The sequence below is a fragment of the Eriocheir sinensis genome, chromosome 40 (assembly GCF_024679095.1).
Source record: "Eriocheir sinensis breed Jianghai 21 chromosome 40, ASM2467909v1, whole genome shotgun sequence".
Classification (NCBI taxonomy): domain Eukaryota; kingdom Metazoa; phylum Arthropoda; class Malacostraca; order Decapoda; family Varunidae; genus Eriocheir; species Eriocheir sinensis.
The window spans coordinates 9,133,288-9,145,047 of NC_066548.1; the positions used below are offsets into that span (position 1 = coordinate 9,133,288).

Consider the following 11,760-nt stretch of genomic DNA (forward strand, 5'->3'; position numbering starts at 1 on the left):
TGTTAGTTGACACACACACACACACACACACACACACACACACACACACATTGGTCATTACACTGTCATTGTCATGTCAGCTGCTTTTGACTCGACACAACAACACCTTACCCTATCCTATCAGCCTTCATGATCTTTTTTTGTTCTTCCCACTATTCTTCTTCTCCTTCTCTTTTCTACCTTCCTTCCTTCCTCCTGCCTCCCTTTAACACGTCAGACACTTAACATGACAGACACACACACACACACACACACACACACACACACACACACATCGCACACAAGACAACCTGCCGTACTGTCCTTTTTATCCTTGTTCTCCTCCTCCTCCTCCTCCCCTCCTCTTCTGGTTCCCTTCCCCTCATCTCAGTGACCAGAGGAAACCAAATCTTCCTCATTAATATCTGTGGGTGGAGGGGTGTGAGGACGGGGAGAGGAGGAGGAGGAGATATGAGAAGGGAGGAGAAAGAGGAGAGAGGAGACAAGGACGCAGGAAAGGAGAGGAAGAGAGACAGGAAGAGGAAGAAAGTGAGAAGGTGGGGAGATGAAAGAAGATAATAGAGATTGAGAGACCAGGATGCAAAGGGAAGGAGGAAGAGACAGGAAGAGGAGGAAAGTAGAAACCAGGAGGACGAGGAAGAGGCAGAAAAGGAGGAAGAAGATAGAAAGGAGAGAATGAAAAGGAAGAGAAAGAGAGAGAGGAAAGAATGCTTGAAGAGACAGAGTATATAGATGTGTGTAGATACTAGTGATGGGAGGAAGGAATGAAGGGATTGAAGGGAAATGGGAAAGTAGTGAAGAAGGGGGAGGGAAGGTTGGAGCTGTTTGGGGTGGAAGGGAAAATAGAGAGGAGAGGGAGAAAGAGAGAGGAAGAGGAGGAGAATGAAAGCAGTTTATAGATGGTAGCGTGTGTGTGCAAAGGGAGGGAATTGTATGTGGGAAGGGAGGTAGGGGTGCAGGGGTGGTGAAAGGAGGGGGTTGAGGGAGTGAACGTGAGGGGGAAGGAAGAGATAAATAGAAAGAGGAAGAAGCAGACAGTGAAGAGAGGATGAAAGGGGGCAAGATGGGAGACAATATAGAGGAGCGTAAGTACTTGTGGAATAGGAAAGGTGAAGGGGCGGAAGAAGAGGGTGTCGAGGTAGCTACAGCAGGAGAAATGGAAGTGAAGGGCGTAGGAGGGAAGTAGTGAAGGGGGAAGGGTTAAAGTACTGGAAAGTGAAGGAAGGGGGGAGTACTGAAGGGGGGAGCGTTTAGGTACTTGTCGGGGTCTGAGCCCTCAAGACGCTGCCCCACCCTGAGACAGATGGTTGTGTCACCCAGCTGTCATGCCCCTCTCTTAATTGGTCTGTCTCCTCTTGAAGCTGCTAAGGTGACGTGGGGAGGGGGAAGAGGAGGAAGAGAGATAGAGAGGAGGAGGAAGGGAAGGAGAGGGAGGATGGGGGAGGGAGCAGAGATAGAGAGGAGGATGGAAGAAGGAAGGGATAGGGAAGCTGGGGAGGAAGGTAGAGATAGAAGAGGATGAAAAGGTGGTAAGAAGGAGGAGAGGATAGGAGAGAATGCAAGGGAGAAAGAGGAGAGATAAAGAGGAGGAAGAAGAAGAGAGGAGGACGGTAGAGTGGTTGAGTGGAAAAGAGAGAGGATGCAGAGCTGAGACGGAGAAGAGAGAGAGGGAGGAGAAGGCGGCTAGGGATGGGAGGAAGGAGAGAGGGCAGTGGGATGGTAAGGGATGGGAAGGGATGAAGGGAGAAGGAAGAGAGTATTCAGGAGAAGAGAATGAACGTTAGTAGAGGAGAAAAGAGTGAAGAGAAGGAGAGAAGAAGAGGAGACGAGGACAAAAGGAATGGAGAGGAAGGAAAGTAGAACAGGAGGAGGAGAAAAACGAGAAGAGGTAAGAGAGAGCGCGAGAGAATAAAGAGAGGAAGAAAGAACAAAAAAAAAGAGGAGAAAGAAAGGAATATATCTATTTTTTACGAAGGGAAGAGTAGTAGAAGAGAGAGAGAGAGAGAGAGAGAGAGAGAGAGAGAGAGAGAGAGAGAGAGAGAGAGAGAGAGAGAGAGAGAGAGAGTGAGAGAGAGAGAGAGAGAGAGAGAGAGAGAGAGAGAGAGAGAGAGAGGAGGAGGAGGAGGAGGAGATAAGTGAATAGAGAGGATGGAAAAATGGATTTGGGGCGGAAGGGAGATTAGAGCAGAGGAAGAGAGAGAGAGGGGAGAGAGATGGAGGAGGAGAGGCGTGGAGAGAGAGAGAGAGAGAGAGGAGGGAAGGTTAATAAAATGTGGATGAGTGCAAAGAAAGGAGGACAAAGGGAGGGAGGAAATTACGAAGGAGAAAATAGAGAGATGTTCCGAATGAGAGAGAGAGAGAGAGAGAGAGAGAGAGAGAGAGAGAGAGAGAGAGAGAGAGAGAGAGAGAGAGAGAGAGATAGAGAGAGAGAGAGAGAAGAGAGAGAGAGAGAGAGAGAGAGAGAGAGAGAGAGAGAGAGAGAGAGAGAGAGAGAGAGAGAGAGAGAGAGAGAGAGAGAGAGAGAGAGAGAGAGAGAGTAGTTTAGACAAAAAAAAAACAGAGACAAATAGAAAAACAGACAGATACGAAAATGGAGACAGACAGAAAGATAGACAGTTTGATGAAAATAGTCAAGCAGCCGGATAGACAGACAGACAGACAGACAGACCTGCGTTGCAAAATGTCAAATCTCTGTCCAAGTTGTCTGTTTCTCCTGTCACTGCAGAAACAAACAAAAAAAAATCAAATAACTGCAGCGTGGTGGGTTTTTTCTGTGTGTGTGTGTGTGTGTGTGTGTGTGTGTGTGTGTGTGTGTGTGTGTGTGTGTGTGTGTGTGTGTGTGTGTGTGTGTGTGTGTGTGTGTGTAACCACCTGCTACCCTTCTGCCTGGCTTCTGAACCGTATGTATGTATATGTATGTATGTGTATATAAAAAAGGAATGTATGAATGTATGTGAAATGTATGTATGAATGGATAGTGGAAGGATGAATGTATGTATGTGTATATGTATGTATATATGTATGTATGTATGTATTTCAGAGTATATTTTCTGTTTTGCAGTTAAACTTTTCCTCGAGTTTGTTAGGGAGTGAGAGGACGCGCCATGCTTAATGATATGCGAGAGAGAGAGAGAGAGAGAGAGAGAGAGAGAGAGAGAGAGAGAGAGAGAGAGAGAGAGAGAGAGAGAGAGAGAGAGAGAGAGAGAGAGAGAGAGAGAGAGAGAGAGAGAGAGAGAGAGAGAGAGAGAGAGAGAGAGAGAGAGAGAGAGAGAGAGAGAGAGAGAGAGAGAGAGAGAGAGAGAGAGAGAGAGAGAGAGAGAGAGAGAGAGAGAGAGAGATTTAGTGTCACGTAATAGTTGCAAAAGAATAAGATGAAGAGGGAGGAAGGATTGAAATAGAGGCGAAAAGGACATGAAGGAAGAAGATGAAGAGGAGGAGGAGGAGGAGGAGGAGGTGAAGGAGCAAGCGCAAATGTAGAAGGAGGGAGGAGGAAGATGGTTGAGAAGGACGAGGAAGAGGAGGAGGAGAAAGAGGAGGAGGAGGAGGAAGAGCAGTAGGAGGAGAAGGGAGGTGGCTGCCCAGACTTAATGAAAAATAAACAAAGTAAATATTAATTATCATAGAGAGAGGGTCGTAAAGTGCGTGGTGAGAGAGAGAGAGAGAGAGAGAGAGAGAGAGAGAGAGAGAGAGAGAGAGAGAGAGAGAGAGAGAGAGAGAGAGAGAGAGAGAGAGAGAGAGAGAGAGAGAGAGAGAGAGAGAGAGAGAGAGAGACACTATATATATCTTTCCCTCCCTCTTAACCTCACGCTTTCCATGTTATAGAAAAGTAGAATGAAAAGGAAGATGAAGAGGGAGCAACAGAAGGAGGAGGAGGAGGAGGAGGAGGAGGAGGAGGAGGAGGAGGAGAGAAAGAGAGATAAAGGGAGGAATAGATGGATGGAAGGAAACAGAAGGGAGGGAATAGGAGAGATAACTCTCTCTCTCTCTCTCTCTCTCGTGCCCTGCCTTTAAACTTCCGGCAAAAGAACGAAATTATGTCAAGAGGGAATTTTGGTGCTTAGAGATGTAAAATGTTTTCTTTTTCCCCCGTATATACCGTACGTGGCGTGTGTGTGTGTGTGCGTGTGGGGAGGAGTGGGGAGGAGTAGGTGGGCGATGGTGGTGTGTGTGTGTGTGTAGAGGAAAGGTGTGTGTGTGTGTGTGTGTGTGTGTGTGTGTGTGTGTGTGTGTGTGTGTGTGTGTGTGTGTGTGTGTGTGTGTGTGTGTGTGTGTGTGTGTGTGTGTGTGTGTGTGTGTGTGTGTGTGTGTGTGTGTGTGTGTGTATGTGGTGTGTGTGTGTGTGTGTGTGTGTGTGTGTGTGTGTGTGTGTGTGTGTTTGCTCTGTTTAGTAATTATGTACATCAGTGAGTAGATCTTCTGACTTTGATATATGCTAAAATGAGTTTGTTTGCCCTCATACTCTCTCTCTCTCTCTCTCACACACACACACACACACACACACACACACACACTGGAGACACGGGACAGGTAGGCAGTCCTCCCTGGCAGTCCCTCACCCAGGCGCTAATTAACCTTGCCTGGTAGTCAGGTAAGCAGGTAAGAGAGACCCATTGCAACGTTTTCAAAGTCTATTCGAACAAAACACGCGTTTGATTTTTTTTAGCTTTTTTTTCAAGATAATTTTTTTACAGTAAAGGAAGCAAAGGCTCAAACGTATGAAAAAAAGCCCTCTATTATTAGATTACTTATAAGAACATAAGAACAGCGGCATTTTTTATTTTTATTTTTACGTTTCCACCTGTGCCGCCGGTAGAACGTGGGTGGAGTCTGCAAGAGGCCCTGGGTTACAAGGCCTATAGCGCCCTGTACACTCAACCCCACCTTACCACTCATCCATGGCTTTATCTAACCTCTTTGAATGTATCTATGGTATTGGCACACATGGCTCCTAAGCCTGTTCCATTCGTCCACCACTCTATTAGTGAACCAATTGTTGCCTATGTCTTGTTGAATGTGAATTTGTCTAACGTTAAACCAGCCAACGCCTCCCTGGCTCTTTCACTTACAAATTTATTGACATCCTTTATTAAATCCCTTCATCCATTTATAGACTTCGATCAAGTCTCCTCGCACCCTTCGCCTTTCTAGAGTGTAGATTTAACTGCTTCAGCCTGTCTTCATAAGGCAAGTTGCGTTAGGTATATATTTTTTTTCGGGGGGTAATCAAACTGAAAAAAATAGAATGAAGTAGTAAACAAAAAAAAAGATACTAAATGAAAAACGAGGGAGAAAAAAGACAAAAAGAAATATTCACAGCATCCCTAAAGACGATGCTTTGGCTTTATCTATTTTTTTTCACCTTAAAAAAAACACGAAATCTTTTTATTAATCTATCCTTTACGTGCGCGGGTGAAGAATTATTATCATTTTTCCAGAAACCACACTGAAAATAAATGCATGAAATAAATAATAACCTATGTGTGTGTGTGTGTGTGTGTGTGTGTGTGTGTGTGTGTGTGTGTGTTCGTGTTAAGAGTGGAATGAAGGGAAGGAAGGAATTAGAAAGAATGGATGAACAAAGAGAAGATGAATATAGTGTGTGTGTGTGTGTGTGTGTGTGTGTGTGTGTGTGTGTATGTGTGTTATAGGTAAAAGGTGTTGTATATCACTGTTGCTGTTGTATTTTTTTATTGTTAGCGGCGTTTGAGTTAAGCTGTTCGGGTTTTACGGTGTATTTTATCGTCCTGCGAGAGGGTTGTACTGCGAATGTTATGCTTTGCGGAGATTGGGAGAGCAAAACCATTACGCGCCTTTTTTTCTTTATCTTTTTAATCCGCTTTCCAAACATGAGCCAGGCATCAGCGGCCCGCGGGTGATGCTGTAGTGCTATGTTGGTGTTGGTGTTGTTCTGGGTGGTGGTGGTGGTGGTGGTAGCGTTCATGTTGTTGTTGTTTGTGGTGGTGGTGGGGATGGTGTTGTGGTTGTTATTGTTGCTGTTGGTGTTTATGTTGAGGTTGTTTTTTTGTGTTTTTTGTTTCAGTTGTTGTTTTCTTTGTTTCTTGTGGTGGTCATGTTGAGTTTGTTGTTGTTCTTGTTGTTGTTAATAATTTTGTTGCTCATTTTGTTGTTGCTGTTGGTGTTCATGTTGAGGTTGTTTTTTGTGTTTTTTTGCTTCTGTTGTTGTTTTGGTTGTTTCTTGTGGTGGTCATGTTGAGGTTGTTGTTGTTGTTGTAGTTGTTGTTATTAATCATTTTGTTGCTCATTTTGTTGCTGCTGTTGGTCATGTTAACGTTGTTCCTGTTCCTGTTGTTGTCATTGTCGCTCCCCACCGCTGCCACCGCCAAGCTCTTCTCGCCTCGTGTTTCCCAATAATTTCACAGCAATGTAGCGCAGCGCCGGTACAGGGAAACGAAGCACTGGACCTTAAACGGGATAGACCAAGGAAATAATGCTTCCTGCCTCGGAAAATCAATCATTCCGGCCTTTACCTCCTAGGATTCGAAGTTTGACCATGGAAGCAAAACCGGGTTGAGGAGGAACGGTTCAGGCGGCAGAATTCGATAACTTGGGGGTAGCTTCTTTTGTTTTTCCTTTTTTCTTCGGTGTTCTTAAGATCGCTCGAGATTATTGCTTCTTTAAACCCTCTCTTACGACTTGATTTTTTTGTGTGTGCGTGTACTTATGCTTGAAAACGAGTTACTTTGTTTCATCCTTACCGGGTTGAGAAAGTAGAATATATACGACTTTGCTTTATATGTCTGTAAATATATTACTTTCCTACTTGTGAGAATTTTAATGTTACTTTTACTTAACTTTCAACCTTAGGAGACCAACAAGCCTTTCCTCCTACATTATAAATAAATTAATAGAATGTGCTCTTCCAATGGTGGTTTTTGCAACACCCCTTGACTGGTAGCATGTAGAGGGTGAAGGTGCAGTAGTACGTAGTTACCTGCTTTCTACACTACCTGCTTTGCTGTTCACCTGCTTACGTGTCTGAAAGTGACCTGTGTATATGTGGAAAGGTGATGTTTCTTTCTTTATTTATTTATTTATTTGTTTTACAGTAAAGGAAGCAGTTCAAGGGCAAAAAAAGAAGACAATAATGAAAAAAAAACTTGTGACCTGTTTACTATACTACCGGCTTATACTACCTGCTTATTCTTTCACCTGCTTGCGTTGCCTTAAAGAAACATGCGTGTGTACAGTTGGCAACCACAGCAGTAATAGTGACTTGAGGTAACGAGGAAGGGACTAGAAAGCAGGGATGAAGGGAGCGAGGGAGGGAGTTACAGGCAGGCAGGGCGGGATGCTGGGTGTCGGGAGGCCGGGAGAGCAGCAGGAGCGAGGCACCCGAGGCAGGGTTCCGCCATACATCGCCTGCTGTCTGGTTCAGGCGATTAACCCCATCCTGAGTAGCAAGAGGGAAATGAAGTTCAGATGAAGGTGTAATTATTGTGTTGCTATCGTCCGGTGTGTGTGTTGGGGGAAGGAGGGGAGAGGGAGAGAGAGAAGGGCAGTGTTGGTGTGTGTTGCGCTGTATGTGAGGGAAAGGCTAGAAGAGGCATTGTTGGTTTGTTGTGTTGTTCTGTGTTTGTGTTGTATGGGAGGTGTGTTAGAGGAAGTGGTGGGGTTGGCAGTGTTTTTTTTTTGTGTTGTGTGTGTGGGGGGATGTGTTTAAAAGATGGCTGTGTTTGGGTGGGGGACTGGTAGTGTTGATTTGTTTTACTGTTTTGTGTTGTGTGTAGGATGGACATGTGTTTTTGAGGTGGTTGTGTGGTGGTAGTGTTGGTGTGTCTTGTGTTGTGTGTATGGGTGTGTAAAAGTAAATGTTCTTGATGCTAATGTTGTTGTTCTTAGTTGTGGTGTCGTGGTGTTGCTGTGCTATGTTATGTGTTATGTGTTTGAAGATGTGTTGTGTGTTGTGTGGGGGGTCTGTTGCTGTTGTTATTGTGTTGCGTTTGTGACTCAGTGTTGTTGTGCTGTGTGTTTTATTATTATACATCTACTAGTAATTTTTTTTTTTCTATTTTAAACACACACACACACACACACACACACACACACACACACACACACACACACACACACACACACACACACACACACACACACACACACACACACACACACACACACACACATCAACTGTATGCAATATCTATTCAATAGCATCCCACCGTTCCATCTATTTCCCCCTCTCATATTCCTCCCTCAATCCATCACCTCCCTCCCTCTCTCCCTCCCTCCCTCCCTCTCCCTCCTTACTAATACGCCCCCTCAAACACAGACATAACCACCCCCAACCTTTATTCTACCTCCCCACCTCCTCCTCCTCCTCCTCCTCCTCCTCCTCCTCCCCAACCCCTAACACATTACACCAGTGCCCCCTTCTCTCTCCCTCTCCTCCTCTCTCTTCCCTCCTCTCCCCAGCCCCCTCCCCCCCCCAGCCAGTCCCGTAAACATTCATTAATTACACACGCACAAAAAAATGAGACCACTTGTTTTCAAAAATTTACGCTGTCGCTATTTTGAAAACCTAAAATTAATTAAAAATGTTGAAAAATAGCATTACTTTACCTTTCTCCTCCTCCTCCTCCTCTCTCCCTCTTCCTCCTTCCTCCTCCTCCCTCCTCCTCCTCCTTTCACCTGATCTTCCTCCTCCTCCTCTCCTTTACCTCCATCATTCTCCTCCTCCTCCCTCTCTCCTTCTTCTTCTTTTCTCCTCTCTAGTGATGTGTAGGCGGGTTTAGAAAGATACGGGTGATGGAAAAAGAGAGAGAGAGAGAGAGAGAGAGAGAGAGAGAGAGAGAGAGAGAGAGAGAGAGAGAGAGAGAGAGAGAGAGAGAGAGAGAGAGAGAGAGAGAGAGAGAGAGAGAGAGATACTTATGTGTGGACTTGAAAACAATTGAATATAGCGATTGATTATGTAGTAGACTGAGGGAAGGGGAAGAGGGGGGGAGGGAGGGAGAGAAAGAAGATAGAAAACTGATGTGTGTGTGTGTGTGTGTGTGTGTGTGTGTGTGTGTGTGTGTGTGTGTGTGTGTGTGTGTGTGTGTGTGTGTAATTGACTGAGAACGTTTTAGCAGATGAAGCGGGGAAGATAGAGCATAATAGTAATGTACAGAGGGGTGTATATGTACGCATGTGTGTGTGTACGTGTGTGAATGTATGTTCGTGTATGTATGTATGTATGTATGTAATATATGTGACAGGGCAGCGTGAGAGCAAGGTCAGTAAACATGTAAACAAAACAGACGGAAACAATAAGGAATGAGGAAAAAGATGTAGTTTGAGGACGGAGAAGGACTGATGTATAGTGATGAGAAAATGGATGTATAGCACTCTGTATATTCATGTACAGAAAGGGATGAAGTCTGAATATATAAACAATACATAGACGTGGGATGTCAGTACACAGGGCATCAAATTTACTGTATCATCTCTGGCCCACACTCTCAAGCACTTCGGGGCTCTGACACCCATATATGATAAAGCTTTCGTAGAGGTTGTGTAAATATTTCCATGGGTAGTTTTATGAGCCTAGTGATAGTGTGACGAGGGTTCTGCACCATGAACATATAGAAACAATCATGAGAACACGACTAATCTCTATTGTGGTTGTAGATTGTATAAATAATTGGCATGAGGTACATGAGGTTACTTAAGGCAAAAGAAAGGCTTGATTAAGATATGGATGGTGATAAAAAGTAGTTGTAAGCAGGATAAAAAGATACATATGATAAAATAAAGCATAAAACGTGTAATATGGTACTTGGTTGTATTTATGCGTGAGATAAGTGATGAAATGACTCGTGTTCATGTTCTATACGTGTAGAGGCGCTGTGAATGTATCTGTATGGTCATGTGCTTGAAGAGGTGGCTTAGCTGTTGAATTTCTACCTAACATTGTAGCTCTGTTTCCCATAACTTTGGTAATAGTCGTGATAAGTGCAGTGTTTCTCGGTAAGTGTGCTGCTGGCTGAGGTTGTTTTGGTGATATTGGTTGTGGAGTGGTAGTTGTGATGATGGTGGTGGTGATGCTGATGGTGGTGATGTATGTGAAGGAAGATAGAAGTGGTGGTGGTGACTTGAGTGGTGGTAATGTGACTGTTGTGATGGTGTATGCGTGGAGGGGGTAGATGTGGTGGTTGAGTAGTGGAGTGGCTGGTGGTGATGTTGAACTCGTGTTATAATGGTGATGGTAGAGAGAGGCATGGCTGTTGTGATTGTAGTGGTGATTGTAGGTAATGGTAGAGGTGACCGGAGGTGGTGGTGCTGGTGGTGGTGGTGGTGATGTGGTTAATAGTGATGATGATGATGGTGATGACAGATAGGCAGTGCTGTTGAGGCAGTGGAGGTGGTAGTGAAGGTGATGCTGGTGGTGGTGGTAGTAGTGACGATGGTGGTGGTGGTGGTGGTGGTGGGAGGCAGTGTGAGGGAATGGCAACAGTGTGTGCATGAGAGTGTGTGTGTGTGTGTGTGTGTGTGTGTGTGAATTGATTGTTTTGTATGAATTAATTGTTCCTTCTGATTTATTTTATATTTCATCACACACACACACACACACACACACACACACACACACACACACACACACACACACACACACACACACACACACACACACACACACACACACACACACACACACACACACACACACACACACACACACACACACACACACACACACACACACACACACACACACACACACACACACACACACACACACACACACACACACACACACACACACACACACACACACACACACACACACACACACACACACACACACACACACACACACACACACACACACACTTATTAATTCCTATTTTTACTTGCAGACTATACATATGCATCCAAACATACATCAGCTGTGCGAAGGTCGTAACATCACCACCACCACCACCACCGTCAGCATCATCATCATAAATGGGGTAAGTATATTTTTATCTTAACTAATGGACTAATCCCTTTCCCCGTGTTCGTCATTGTAAACGTGTGTGTGTGTGTGTGTGTGTGTGTGTGTGTGTGCGTGTGCGTGTGCGTGTGTAAGTAATGAACAGGGATCTGGATGATTTATGTAACTGCAATTTATTTTTCTGTCTTTATTTTTCTTTACTTATTTTTTTCCGTACCTCGAATGTGCTTGTGTGTGTGTGTGTGTGTGTGTGTGTGTGTGTGTGTGTGTGTGTGTGTGTGTGTGTGCAGCCTCATGTGTCTGTCCTTGCATATAATTCTGGGTAACTGTTTAATCTATGTTTTCTTTTGTCTTTTATTTAAATTTGCTTCTCTTTTATTTTTCTTGTTTAGGTGCGTCCATTTTGCTTTAGTGTCCCCTCAGATACTTTTTATGCCACCTGTCCGTTGTCGCCTCGTCTTGCCCACCTGTCTGTGTTACCTGCGTGAGGGCCTTTGTCTGTTCGATGGTGTTGTTGCTGTTGTTATTGTTATTGCTCTTTTTCTTTCTTTCTCCTTTTTTTTCTTCCTTTCTTTTATTTTTTTATTCTTTCTTTCTTTTATTTATTTCTGTATTTTTTTTTCTTCATTCTCTATTTTATTTCTTCTTGTTTCTTTATTTTATCTAATTATTTATTTCCATTTGTTATTTTTTTTGTACGTTTCCTTTTCCGTTTTATTTTATTCATTTATTTTATTAGTTTCTTTCATTCATATTATTATTATTATCACCTTTATTTCTCCTTTTGTGTTTCTTTTTCTCTATTTTCTTAGTTTTTATTCATGTTA

General features: G+C 44.0%; 1 long non-coding RNA gene across 1 annotated transcript in view; it reads left to right on the forward strand.

Moving 5' to 3' along the window:
- Positions 1 to 10,951, forward strand: part of LOC127009441 (uncharacterized) — a 95,274-nt gene extending 84,323 nt beyond the window's left edge. The window contains exon 4 of the long non-coding RNA XR_007761984.1: positions 10,857 to 10,951. This is a non-coding gene — a long non-coding RNA (uncharacterized LOC127009441). The remainder of the gene's footprint in view (positions 1 to 10,856) is intronic.
- Positions 10,952 to 11,760: the final 809 nt, after the last annotated feature.